This window comes from Arachis stenosperma, chromosome 10 (genome assembly GCF_014773155.1).
Source record: "Arachis stenosperma cultivar V10309 chromosome 10, arast.V10309.gnm1.PFL2, whole genome shotgun sequence".
NCBI classification, from domain to species: domain Eukaryota; kingdom Viridiplantae; phylum Streptophyta; class Magnoliopsida; order Fabales; family Fabaceae; genus Arachis; species Arachis stenosperma.
In genome coordinates this window covers 15,070,349-15,081,900 of record NC_080386.1, presented here as the reverse complement: position 1 = coordinate 15,081,900, position 11,552 = coordinate 15,070,349, and the positions used below count along the sequence as shown (strand labels likewise).

Here is an 11,552-nt window from a genome sequence, read left to right as displayed (position 1 = left end):
TGTAACCTTGTTCAACTGCCTGTAATCCACACAGAGCCGCATACTCCCATCTTTCTTCTTCACTAGTAGCACTGGAGCGCCCCACGGAGAGACACTTGGCCGTATAAAATTCTTTCCCAACAAATCCTCTAACTGAGACTTTAGCTCGTTCATCTCTAACGGTGACATCCTATAAGGAGCACTTGAGATTGGTCCCGCCCCGGGCACCAACTCAATAGCAAACTCAACCTCTCGGTTAGGTGGAAACTCATCAATATCATCAGGAAACACTTCCGGAAACTCGCACACAACCGGAATTTGCTCCAACCTTTGATCATCACCCGAAACGCCCGCGGTTAACAACATGATACCCTGACATTCGGTTCCGGAACAGTTCACCATCATCGAATTCAAGTAATAATTATTCACCACGACCGGCCCTTCTGTATCCTCCGGCATAAAGTACACCGACTTTATAGAACAATCAAGCAGGACATGGTTCTTAGATAACCAATCCAATCCCAATATAAGATCAAGACCGACCATCGGCAAGCAGACTAAATTATGAACAAAAATCACGCTGCTTGAACCTAAAGGAAACTTCCGGGCATCCTAGCCTAGTTACCATAGCTTCATGGGTAGCATTATACACTTTAAGGTCATAACCTAAGGTTACGATCTTCAATCCTAACTCATGGGCTTTCTCAAATGCAATGAATGAATGCGATGCTCCAGAATCAAATAAAGCATTTAAAGTTTGACCAGCCATTTCACAGTTACCTCGAATAAGTGTCTCGGATCCCTCAACTCCTACAGCTGAAGTGGTGAACACCCGACCAGTCTGTTGTGCTTTCCCAACACCTTGTTTCTGCTTTTCCGGGCAGCTTGCGATGTTATGCCCTGCTTTTCCACAATTGTAGCACAAGCCCCATCCGGCCTTGCATGGTGCTCCCGGATGGTGACTTCCACACCTAGTACAAGCTTGATCATTCTGAGGCTGCTTCCCAAACTTCTTTCCTTGGGAGTTGTTGTTGTTGGGCCTCCTGAAAGAGCCTCCCCGCTTGAAAGATGGACCTCTAGGTGCAAAGCTCTTCCCTCGATTCTGTGGGAATGAACCTTTGTGACTCCCTTTCTCAGCGGTTGCCCTTTTCACACACTCCTCAGCAACCCTACACTTGTTCACTAATTCGGAGAAAGTCCTAATCTCCATTGGTCCCACTGAACTGAAGATATCACTCCGGAGTCCTCCTTCATACTTAACACACTTCCATTCCTCATATTCCACCGGAGTCCCTTGGCACATACGAGAGAACCTGAACAGCTCCTCAAACTTGTCAGTATACTCTGATATGGACATAGTACCCTGCTTCAGCTGTAACAATTCAAGTTCTTTAGCCGTCCTAGCAGAAGTCGGAAAGTACTTCTTATAGAACTCTTCTTGAAAGACATTCCAGGTGATATAGTCATCACCCTGCTGCAGAAGACGTCGGATGCCTTGCCACCAATGCGACGCTTCACCGGTGAGCATATAAGTGGCAAACTCGACACGCTGTCCTTCAGGTACCACTTGTGCTTGTAATGCTCGCTCTATAGCCTGAAACCATGTATCAGCCTCAGTCGGACTAGTAGTTCCCCTGAACTTAGGCGGATTAACCTTCAAAAAGTTTGCCAGTGTCATCGGGCCTTGAACTCCACCTCCATCATTACCATGGTTGTCCATCTGTTGACCAAGAGCCTCAGCAGTGGCTTGCATAGCAGCAGCCATGTTCTTCAACGCAGCCATAAAGTTCACCGGGTCATTAGGGTTGTTCTCCGGTGCACGAGCATTCGTACGATCTCTCGCACTACCTCTACCGCGTCCACGAGGCGCCATCTGGTTCCTATACACACCCAACAATCGATATTAAGTTGATCAGTCTCAATATCGGAAGTCTAGTGCTTCAAAGTCCCAAATGCATGCTCATGAACGTTTATGCCAATTATATCAAGCAGATATACTAATAGCACATAACACTCACACAGAGAATGCACAGAAGCATAGTCAGTCCATTCCTCAGGCTCTACAGGAACGAACTGCTCTGATACCATAATGTAACACCCTACCATACAGAGTCTTATGCTTAAGTCATAAGTCAGAGATGGAAAGGTATTACGACCTCTAAAAATAAAAATTTAGTACGTATAGTAGTATGAATGATTGATTATAACTAGGAGCCTTTGTAGAAAAAGGGGTAAACAAAAACCGCAACTCAAAAGCGCAATACTCCGATCGATAACGTAACGAACAGGGATAAACCAACACGAGATTATATATATACAAAGGAGTGTCAAAAACAGGAATATCAAGACTCAAAATCCGGCTGCGAAGATAACCGGTCCGAGCATAACAATATATACATATGATAAAATAAGGAAAACCCCAAAGGAAACCCAAAGGGACACAAATACATAAAACCTATTCTCCAAAATCTCCCATAAGAGGAGTCATCACAGTTTGTATTATTTAATGGAGATAAAAGTATCTAAGCAAAACATATAAACTAAACAGAGTCCCCAAGAACAAGGAATCTTCGCGAGTCTAGAAGTCTCCAGCATGCTTCAGCGGGAAACCTCACGTCCTGCATCTGAAAACCACAAAATCCGCATGGGTGAGAACCAAAGGTCCCCAGCATGGTAACAGCTTCCACATATATACATAATAATAGAGGAAAGCCAAAGGCAATCCTAAAACTTCCTCCAGATAATATCAAAGCTTACAAACAAGCTAAACCATATAAGGGCATCTGACTAAAGATTCTTCAGTCTAACTAATACTTCCCTTTCCAATTCCTTCAAACCTCCCAACCACCAGCAGGAGTATATTATAGCAAACACAGTTATATCAGACAAAGAATATACAAATAGGAGCAGTTAAGACATTTAGACAATTAGCAAGTTATATGCAGTCAAATAGGCAATCTCAAACAATTCACATAGTATGCATATGATGAATGCCTGTCCCTAGTGGCCGATGATATCATCTTGTCGGTTATAGAGCCAACCCGACAAGTCCTGGTCGCTAACCATTGGACTGTCCTCTGTCGCGCATCCCCAACTCGAGTTATACTCGTTATAAACTTGATCATAAACATGATCCATATCCATCACCCTCACTGGTGAATATTTCGGGGGCGAGCTCATCCGGGTCTTTCACAGTGCCCGGCCACACTTACGACATAGGGTCACCAGAGTATCAAGTCTCAACCTGGAGCACGTGGTGGCTAGCCACTGCTACTACCCAGGGAAACTCGTATCTCCGATAGTGGAAGTGCAAATCACAATTATCAATAATTCAGCATAAACATGCATGAATCCTCATCCATGGATCAACATCCATATCAGCCATCCGGCTCATGGTTCAGTCCAGAACCAGCCAATATTCATAGCATACACAGCTATTCCGGCTCACGGTTAAATCCATAACCAGCCAATATTCATAGCATACACAGCTATTCCGGCTCACGGTTAAATCCATAACCAGCCATTTCATTAACAATTACAGCCTTTCGGCCCATGGCATAACAAGCACTTCCACCACCATCCTCCGCATCTCACATAATCATCTTGATCCTCATTGATCATTCATTTTTCCCTTGCTTCACTCGTAAGTTACCTCATTCACTAGCCCCTTTTTAATAGCTAGGCATGTCATAATGATTTAAGACATAAATGGTGAGATCGGAGGCTTAGAAGTATGAGATTTGGCTTTTAAAACTCAAAAATCACTTTGGGATGAAAACAGGGCCACGCGTACGCACACTCCACGCGCACGCGTGGATGGCCTCACAAACTCATCGACGCGCAAGCGTCATGCACGCTAACACGTGAATTACAAATTTGCCAATCGACGCGCACGCGTCAACCACGCGTACGCGCGGGTGTTCTCGTGCCCCAGGCACAACACTGGCACAGTTCTGGCATAACTCTCTGGAAAATGGCTGGGCATTGGGTGCAGCACAATCGGCGCGCCCGCGCACATCACGCGCACGCGTGGATGGCGCTTTCTGGAAGATCGGCGCGTACGCGCCAAGTGCGCCCACGCGCAAGGGGTCATTCTGCTAAAAATTTTCTAAGTTAAAAGCTGCAGAATTCACAGATTTAAACCCCAATCTTCCAACGGACATAACTTCCTCATTTTAAATCGTTTTTCACCCGTTCTTCGAACGGTATGGACATCCCGGATCCAATTTCATTTCTAAACAGATTTGGTACAAAACGGAGATCCGTAGTCCAAGTTATGTCCCGTCAAAGTATGCCCAAAAACCATATTTTCATACAAAACCACAATATGCCATTTTCAAAACAAACCATTTTCAACTCTTTTCAAAGTCAATCAAAACATGCCAATTTCATCCCTTTTCTTTGAAATCAATCAAAATGTATCAAATTCAACATCAAGCCTCCTCAACTCACACATTGACACATTACCACAATTTACCCAAGTGGCTCAAACTCAAACACCTTGACATATCATATACTATTCCTCATGCCAATTCTCAACAACACCAATTCCAATAAATCATTATTGTACACAATCAACATCATACTCACCATCAACATGGTTCAACCCACAATTCAACCATAACCAATCATCAAGCATATATCACAACATGCATATTTCTCATACATCATACCACCAAGGCATCAATAATCATCATCACATATATGACCACATCATATATCTCAATCATTCAACAACATCCACAATTCAATGCCTATCTTAGGGCCTCTAGCCTAAGTATTTCCTACCACATTACATATTAGATACGGGAAACCGAAACCATACCTTAGCCGAATTTCCCAAGCTCCACCGGAGCACTTCCAAACCACTTATCCACAAGCTCTCAAGGCCTCAACACCTCCAAGAACAAATTTTTCACCACCAAACCCTTTCCAAGCTTTTCAAAGTCACCAATTAAGCTCCAATATTCACATATACACAACCTAAGCCACAACCATCATACCCATACACAACATCTCAAAACCCAAACATCATAAAATCACAAATTACACTAGGGTTGAGAGTCTTACCACACCCAAGGTCCAAGGAGACAAGATTAACCTTCTCCTTCAAGAGAGTTGGGTCCTATAACATAAAAGAACCCAAAATCTCAACATTTTTGCTCATAAAACTCGAAAATAAGGGCTGGAATTTCGAACAGCAACTCGTGGCTTACCTCAAGATTGATTGTATGGGTTTTGTAGAGCTCTCCGTGGTGAACGCGTGGCCATAAACGGAGCGGCAATCGGAGCTCTAGATCAAAAGTTATGGTGGTTTGAAGATCAAGTGAGAGAAAGAACTTGAGAGAGAGTTCTTCCCTCCATGGCCTCCATTTTCAGCATGTGAGTGTGTTTAGTGAGGAGAGAGAATGCTGAAAACTAGGGTTTTGGTCTAGTTATGTTGGGCCAAGGGCCCACTTTGGGTCCGGTTGGCCCGGTTTGGCCCGTTCGGTCCAATCTTGATCCGAATTCTATAAAATTGGTACCGAAATTCTCGTCTCAGTCTCCTCTATCACATTTAGCCATAAAAAATCACATTTTAGGCTTTCTAGAATAAATTCTCATTTATGGGTTAACTAGCCGTTAATTAACCGGGTTTTACATGCTGCACACTCTTTGGAGACTATTATTGGTTTGTGCCCATTCCTGAGTAAGTTGCTTATCCAGTCGCACCTCATCTGTAACACCTGACAGCATACCTATGTCGAGTTTGAACATGAGAGAACATGTTAATTTATGCTTATAAATTACTGCAGTGTGTTTGATATGCTAATTAATAAAATTTCCACCGACATATTGATAAATGAATCATGAGTATGTTACCTGAGTGAGTATGTTACCTATGTAGGTCAAACGTGTCATGGGTTACAGAAGGAGTTGCATCAGAATAACCATAGAATATTGCCAAACATAGATCCCAGGAAGCATTGCACAATTAAATAAGTAACTGGATTACATAATATTAGACAAAAGGTCAATTGTCTCTCTACCATTAAGCATTCAAACAAGCATTCTCAAAAAGAATTTAGGTGAACATGTGGGTCAGTTTGTTGCTGGAGAATTGGTGGTTAAGTTCCTCCAGTATTCCAACACAGCTTGGATAACCTCCATGCGCTTGTCATTATGATACTTTAGCACCATGTCAATAGCAAGCCTCATATGACTGTACTCCGTAATTTTCTGCAACCAAAAGAAATTTCAATTAACACGTTTTCTCATAATACTACAACCAAAATATTCAGGTCTATGGTGTGTTGGTATACCTCTGCCTCATACGAGTTTCACAGGAGGTACATTATCATTCATTGTGCAACATACATGCCACAATCATTGATGGAACAAAAGATGGTTTTTTACGGCTGGTAACACAACATTCTGATTTAAGTGACATAAGTTAAACCAAAAGGACTTCCAGGTTATGAATGACTTCACAATTCCAAACACAGTAGACGCTGAGAACATTTTATCATATAATTGATCATCATGGATCAATGGTGCACGAAATTGTGATCACTACAACTTCGCACAACTAACCAGCAAGTGCACTGGGTCGTCCAAGTAATAAACCTTACGCGAGTAAGGGTCGATCCCACGGAGATTGTTGGTATGAAGCAAGCTATGGTCACCTTGTAAATCTTAGTCAGGCAGACTCAAATGGGTATAGATGATGAATAAAACATAAAGATAAAGATAGAGATACTTATGTATATCATTGATGAGAGCTTCAGATAAGCGTATGAAGATACTTTCCCTTCCGTCTCTCTGCTTTCCTACTGTCTTCATCCAATCCTTCTTACTCCTTTCCATGGCAAGCTTATGCAAGGGTTTCACCGTTGTCAGTGGCTACCTCCCATCCTCTCAGTGAAAATGTTCCTATGCTCTGTCACAGCATATGGCTAATCAGCTGTCGGTTCTCGGTCAGGCCGGAATAGAATCCAGTGATTCTTTTGCGTCTGTCACTAACGCCCCGCCTGCTAGGAGTTTGAAGCACGTCACAGTCATTCAATCATTGAATCCTACTCAGAATACCACAGACAAGGTTAGACCTTCCGGATTCTCTTGAATGCCGCCATCAGTTCTCGCCTATACCACGAAGACTCTGATCTCACGGAATGGCTGGCTCGTTTGTCAGGCGAGCACTCGGTTGTCAGGCGATCAACCATGCATCGTGTATCAGGAATCCAAGAGATAAACACTAGAGCCTTGTTGCTTGTAGAACAGAGTGGTTGTCAGTCACTTTGTTCATAAGTGAGAATGATGATGAGTGTCACGGATCATCACATTCATCAAGTTGAAGAACAAGTGATATCTTGGACAAAGAACAAGCGGAATTGAATAGAAGAACAATAGTAATTGCATTAATACTCGAGGTACAGCAGAGCTCCACACCTTAATCTATGGTGTGTAGAAACTCCACCGTTGAAAATACATAAGAACAAGGTCTAGGCATGGCCGAATGGCCAGCCTCCCAAATGATCTAAGATAGCATGAAACTCAAAGAGAGCTACCAAGATGTCTAATACCATAGTAAAAGGTCCTACTTATAGAAAAACTAGTAGCCTAGGGTGTACAAAGATGAGTAAATGTCATAGAAATCCACTTCCGGGCCCACTTGGTGTGTGCTTGGGCTGAGCAATAAAGCATTTTCGTGTAGAGACTCTCCTTGGAGTTAAACGCCAGCTTTTATGCCAGTTTGGGCGTTTAACTCCCATTCTTGTGCCAGTTCCGGCGTTTAACGCTGGAATTTCTGAGGGTGACTTTGAACGCCGGTTTGGGCCATCAAATCTTGGGCAAAGTATGGACTATCATATATTGCTGGAAAGCCCAGGATGTCTACTTTCCAACGCCGTTGAGAGCGCGCCAATTGGGCTTCTGTAGCTCCAGAAAATCCACTTCGAGTGCAGGGAAGTCAGAATCCAACAGCATCTGCAGTCCTTTTCAGTCTCTAAATCAGATTTTTGCTCAGATCCCTCAATTTCAGCCAGAAAATACCTGAAATCACAGAAAAATACACAAACTCATAGTAAAGTCCAGAAAAGTGAATTTTAACTAAAAACTAATAAAAATATAATAAAAACTAACTCAAAGATACTAAAAACATACTAAAAACAATGCCAAAAAGGGTACAAATTATCCGCTCATCAATCAAATAGTCACATCTCACTCGTATTCATATACAAACTAAGGTAACGGAAGTAGATGGAGTTTTGGGGTACCTTCCGAGGTCCTGCCTGGTCACCTTAGGCTCCTTTATCTCATAGTCACTGCACAGAATCCTAGAATTTTTCTGGTCGTCATACCAATCATCACTGTCCAACATTTCCTCCAAGAAGATAGCCTGGTGGATGTATCATGGCATGCACAACAATAAGAAGCATATGTTCAGATGCTTTTCGAATAAATTGTGATGATGTCATTATTTTTTAAGGGATATGTTCGATAGAGCTTACCACATTTTTAAGCTGCCTGAGCCGCTTGGGTCTGTCATCTGCTGAGGAAAGGGAATCTAGGTACACAGGCTCCCTCCGAATGACATCAATCACCAGTAGAAACCAATGTCCGTCGCACCAAATGGGATAGTAAATTTGCCAGCGGAAACTAATTATGGAATATTCACATGCTGCATAAATTTGGTGTCCACGACAACACTACTAATATTATCAGATCTAACCTTGCAAACCCAGTTGGCTTTGCCCATGAAATCCTCCCGGATCGCCTTCAGTGTGGCATGCAAAACAGATCCCTTTTCGGTTGCAATTTGCTGTAACGACAAAGTTAAACGATGAACGTAAAAAATTTTCATGAGGTTCATAATGAAACAAATCAATTGCTATAATTTCAAAGTAATTTATAGGTTTCGGAGTAAAAAAACCCCACCATGTGAGGTCTTACAATAAATAAAATTAGGCTAAACGGGTGAAATACTAACGCACTCAATTATCCGTTCAAATTAAGGGTAATGTTTTTTGTTATTGTTTTCAGGTTAAATTAGTATTTTCACTCACTAAAAAGGTTGTAGGCAAGAACCAATGTATCCTAGTGGAGTTTCTAGCTAGCATGTAGGCAAGAAGGATCAGCACCTGTAAAAACACACAATGTTAAATACTTAGTCTGCGCCTCAGGAAAATCATGCAACTCGAGATGGGGGGATCATGTACACAGCTCTTTTATTCATTTTGTACTCACGTCGTCGACCACGGGCTTCCTAGGCTCCAGAGATCTTAGAGCACCCCTGGTAACAGCACAGTGCGGGCTCTGGACAAGAAACTCGCTGTAGGAATCAGTATTAGCAAGCATTAATTATTTTGAATTAGTTATAATATGAGCTCAAGAATGTAGGTGATCATCACTGGCTACGAGAAACGCATATCATTTATACAGATGTCTCCAACATAACATGTATTATTAGTATGAATGGTGGAACGAAAATTGTTGCTGATATAGCAATAGAACGTAGTGTGGGAAACAACGCATCTAACTGATGTTTCAAATAATCTACGCAGTGTATTGTCCTACCGAGAACTACAACAATCAGTGGTTAAACTTACTCTTGGTCAAGTTTCGTGTTGAATATGTACGCAGCAGCGCATAGATCAAGGCCTACAATCTTCATGTCCTTGGTGGGGAAGAAAGTTAACGGCATACCCTATAAGGAGAATATCATGTGCAGTTGATAAGAATTGTAGTCCAAAACATTATGGTTTATAGCCCATTCACTTAGCATAAGGTTGAAACGTATGTAAGAACTTACACAGGGAATATTTTTCCCAATCTCTCTCCCCCACTGGCTCCTATTGACATGCCGAGTTTACAGGAAATTTTGTTGCTCGGCATATTGGACTGCTGGGATAGAACTGCTAGTGATGTGTGTCTTTTCTCCCTTGCTCCGAACCACCCCAGAAATGTTTCTGGAGAGAAACAGTTTCTTCCTTCCCCTTGTGGATTCTCCCTTTGGGGCAGGGGTCGATCTAGAACACCTCTGTTTGTTTATGCGCTTGAAGCAGAAAGTACTGCCTTCTGGACTAGATGGCGGTGTGGGAATTGGGAGATAGCCAGGGTCATTTCCAGTTGTGATGGGATTTACATTTTTCTTTCGCTTGTATGTACGTAAGGTTGGTCCACTTTTTCCAATGGTGCCTTCGGTCATGTTGGTCTTACCCGATTTTGGAGAGTTACTTCCAATGTGGGGTGATACAGCTTGCTAATTTATCATCTCTTTCACCAGTTCCACATACTCCTCATTGAGGAGCTTTTGGTTTCGGATAATGAATCTAACTTCAGTAATGTCAGCTTCAATTTGGTTTAGGCGTTCTACCAAAGAGGAGGTTGTCATAGTGTGTACAGTTTACTACGAATCGCTCCTCCTGCAACAAAACCAGTTTTACAAAGCTATATCTGAAAGAATCTTGATCAAAAGTAAGAGAGCGCTAAGTTAATGTAAATATGAATAATCAATGGATGCCTACTTGTGTTCCAACCCGTTAGCGAGGTTGGGCGGCAACTCCAAGTGCGATCCCGTAGGCGCGGAAGGTGCAGGTAAAGTTCCATTGGCCACCAACGACGGCGGTTCCTTGATCTGTTCTTTGTCCATTGCTGCAACGTCTTACACTCGAAGAACCTGCTCACACATACCATGTCGGAAAACAAAACTTTTACTGGAAAATAATGATTAACGGATCGATATGACAAGATGAAGATGTCTTTGCCGGCAACGGTCTCGCACACGGTGCAGTAACCCCTGAAAACAACGAATGGATGAACGGTATGCAACTAGGGCTGAAACAAGATGTGTCGAGGGGGATGATGAGATTCAGAACCGCGGTTGTATTTGTTCGCGTAACCAGACCCCCACTCATGTAAATTGGGCCAAGCAACATATTCAGACCTCACTGCACTTACATTTGGGTTTATCTTGTGGGCCCAAGTCACTAAGGAATGCTAAGTTTTAAATTGGAGCTACCGGGAAATGCTTGTTTATTTTTTCGGAGTTTTTTGGGCCGTGAAACCCGACCAGCCTTAGCCGTCCCCTTTCTATCATCCATTCTCTTCTTGTAAACTGGACACTTGCCTATAGATTTTTAAGGTTTTTTCTTAGTCCAGCCACGTAATAAACAAATTTATGCGAACAAAATACAACTTTTCATTGTTATATTTTTTTGTCATGCTGGATCCAAAAGTTTTACCAATTTTAGTAATAACTTGTATTATTTATTAAGATTCTCATCAATACGCAGAAGGAGTATACAAGTGTTTGACTCAGATTATATATTACTATAAAAGACTGTGAAGAAAATCATATGAGAATAAAATATTAGAACATTAAACATCTATATTTCATTTCTTTTAGTTTTCAAGTAATTCGAGATAAGAATAACATATAACATATAGGATAAACCCTTGACTAACCTAAGATTTAAACTTAAGATCTCATATATTTTAATTAAATGTTTCACTATAGAATTACTGCTGGTTATTTTTTTCCGGTTAAAATAAAAAATAGTTACATATGTGATTACGTACCTTTATGCACAAGG

At 41.9% G+C, this 11,552-nt stretch overlaps 1 long non-coding RNA gene across 5 annotated transcripts; it reads right to left on the bottom strand.

Moving 5' to 3' along the window:
• Nucleotides 1–7,358: 7,358 nt before the first annotated feature.
• Nucleotides 7,359–10,843, bottom strand: LOC130958041 (uncharacterized). 5 transcript variants are annotated; one of them, XR_009077323.1, is made up of 8 exons: nucleotides 10,485–10,842; nucleotides 9,770–10,382; nucleotides 9,567–9,664; nucleotides 9,099–9,289; nucleotides 8,690–8,779; nucleotides 8,469–8,616; nucleotides 8,235–8,356; nucleotides 7,359–8,010 (listed from the first exon to the last, which is right to left on the bottom strand). It is a non-coding gene; the product is annotated as an uncharacterized LOC130958041 (long non-coding RNA). The 5 variants fall into 5 exon arrangements; XR_009077322.1 differs by adding an exon at nucleotides 9,024–9,098 and having other exon boundaries at nucleotides 8,469–8,779; nucleotides 9,205–9,289; XR_009077321.1 differs by having other exon boundaries at nucleotides 8,469–9,098; nucleotides 9,205–9,289; nucleotides 10,485–10,843.
• Between the last annotated feature and the right edge of the window lie 709 nt (nucleotides 10,844–11,552).